The sequence below is a fragment of the Zea mays genome, chromosome 4 (genome assembly GCF_902167145.1).
Source record: "Zea mays cultivar B73 chromosome 4, Zm-B73-REFERENCE-NAM-5.0, whole genome shotgun sequence".
NCBI classification, from domain to species: Eukaryota; Viridiplantae; Streptophyta; class Magnoliopsida; order Poales; family Poaceae; genus Zea; species Zea mays.
In genome coordinates this window covers 240,111,567-240,114,552 of record NC_050099.1, presented here as the reverse complement: position 1 = coordinate 240,114,552, position 2,986 = coordinate 240,111,567, and positions in this window count along the sequence as shown.

The window sequence follows — 2,986 nt, the reverse complement described above, 5'->3', positions numbered from 1 at the left end:
TTGGGACGCCACAACGTGGACTCGACAAGTGTTGTACTTGGCCGAACCACGGGATAAATCCTTGTGTCTCTTGTGCTTGTGTTCACTGTGTCAATTGCGTTTCACAAGAGCTCTCCTTAGCCACTTGATTTCATTGCGCTAACACTTAATCAAGTTTTGTGGCTTTAAGTTTTAAGTTTTTACAGGATCACCTATTCACCCCCCCTCTAGGTGCTCTCAGGATTGAGTAGTTACCCCCTTATGAATATCGCCGAGGATGGAGTTCACGGGGTGATCTCTTTGAATCGCTTGGTGGACTCTTGGGTGTGGCGGTCTTTGATCCTGTTCATCTTCCTTGTCTTGATCATTGTTATCTCCCCCTTGATCATTGTCCTCCTCTTGAGGTAGCTCTTCCTCTTGATCTTCATTTTCATCATCTTGAGCTTGATCCTCATCTTGGGTTGGTGGAGATGCTTATATGGAAGATGAATGTTGATCTTGTGCTTGTGGAAGCTCTTCAGATTCCTTAGGACACACATCCCCAATGGACATGTTCCTTAGCGCGACGCACAGAGCTTCTTCATCATCTAGCTCATCAAGATCAACTTGCTCCACTTGGGAGCCATTAGTCTCATCAAACACAATGTCACAAGAAACCTCAACTAATCCAGTGGATTTGTTGAAAACTCTATATGCCCTTGTGTTTGAGTTATAACCAAGTAAAAAGCCTTCTACAGCCTTAAGAGCAAATTTAGATTTTCTTCCTCTTTTAACAAGAATAAAACATTTGCTACCAAAGACTCTAAAATATGAAACATTGGGCTTTTTACCGGTGAGGAGTTCATATGATGTCTTCTTGAGGATTCGGTGTAGGTAGAGCCAGTTGATGGAGTAGCAGGCGGTGTTAATCGCCTCGGCCCAAAACAGGTCTGATGTCTTGTACTCATCAAGCATGGTCCTCGCCATGTCAAGTAGAGCTCTATTCTTCCTCTCCACTACACCATTTTGTTGTGGTGTTGTTGGAGACTTGTTCTCAAGTGCTAAGAGTTAAGAACAAGGCAACATAGAAAATGTTAATCGTTAAAGTCCTTCGTCCTCCGAAGCATTATTTCCCTTAGGATATAATGGTTTACGGACGAAGGTTATGAAGGACATACCTTCATAAATTCATTAAACAATGACGAAGGAGAAAATGTAAAGGATATAAAAGACAATATGAACGATTATTTATTATTATCAAGCATAAACGGAAATATTATTGAATTACAAGTGTACCTTTAGCCGAGAAGGGATGACAATACAAGCGTGACGCAAAAAGTGAATGCCAAGTCAGCGTGACCAGTACGGGGATACTGTTCACCTATTTATAGGCACGGGACACAGCCCTTACAAAATTACATTCATGCCCTTTACATTTAATAATAATTCTATAGTAGTCTATCGAGGTCTGAATAGCCTTTTCATCTTTAAGTCGGTTCCGCTCTTTGCTGTCACGCCGAAGCTTTCCTGCTCGCACCTTCGGCTCCGTATCAACCTTCGTATTATTCTGGTCTACTGCAATGCCAACTTTAGTCCGAGGATACCTGTTTACACATTGTACTCCAGAAATACTGTTAAATCCTGTTTTTGAGGACCTTCGGATGCCGAAGGTCCCCAACAGTAGCCCCTCGCAATATTAATTTGTTCGAAATAATAAATTTAGATTGCGATATGGACGAAGGCTTTACGCCGAAGGTCCGAAAAAACACCTTCCCTTTGCTAGAATAGCAACATTCACTGACAAGTGGGGTCTTTCAATTTTCAACGCACCGAGCGTATAAATACAGTCATACCGCAAACTCATTTGGCACGCTTTCTGGCCAACCACTCCCGCTCACTCAATTTTTAGCTTTTGTGCACTAAGATTTGCTGAGCTTTTAGTTTTGAAGCTTCGGCTTTGAAAACAGTTTTTTAGTGTTTCCGAAGATGTCAGAAGCTGCTAAGAAGGCTGCTGCTGAGATGAAGCTGAGTCTTGATGAAGAGAAGAACTTAGGGTTTCTTATAGCGATGTCGAAGACCAACACAGAAAAAATCACCAAGGAGATTCTGGAAGGTTTGTCTGAAGATACTGGTGACAGTGAAAGTTATGATGTGGACAGCGGTGGCGAAGACTCCGAAGATCGTCCCTGGCGACCAAGCCATTCAGTTTATGGTAAATCAACTATCAAAGAGAATCATCTTGTTAACATGAGAGGAAGGTATTTCCGGGATCTGTCCGTTGTGAGGGCCGACGAAGGGGAGAAGACTTGTCCACACCCTGAAGAGAATGAAGTCGTAGTGTTCCGAAGCTTTTTGAAGGCTGGGCTACGATTTCCCTTGAGCAGCTTCGTCGTGGAGGTGCTGAAAATTTTCGAAGTCTATCTACACCAACTTACCCCCGAGGCAATCATAAGGCTGAATATCTTCGTGTGGGCCGTGCGAAGCCAAGGTCTGAAGCCTGATGCAAAAAGTTTCTGCAATATGCACGAATTATCATACGAGACAATACCTTGGGGTAAGGAACAGTATCACAATAACTTTGGCTGCTACAATTTTGTTTCTCGGTCTGGGTCAAGCTGCCCCGTGCCAACTTTTCGGAAGAGATGGCCCAGCGGCTGGATGACAGAATGGTTCTATGTAAAAAATGATCTGAAAGCTCGAGAAGATATCAAAGGTATAATTATGCGTCCTATTTGGCAAAGCTTCGGCCTTCGCAGGCCGAAGGTTGAAATGAATGAAGCTACCGAAGAATGCCAGAGAGCCTTCGGCGTTGTCTGCTCTTTTATAGGGACAAGGGACTTAGTACAAGAGCATATCGCTTTCAGGGTGTGGCCGCTTGCGGAGAAATGGGAAATGCCACAAGAAACCATAAAAGAGGCCGACGAAGGGGGACTTATCAGGTTTAAGTACACTTTTAAGTTTGGAGATAAATTTATTGAGCCAGATGATGAGTGGTTGAAAAGCATTGACAATTTAAGTGATGAGCTGC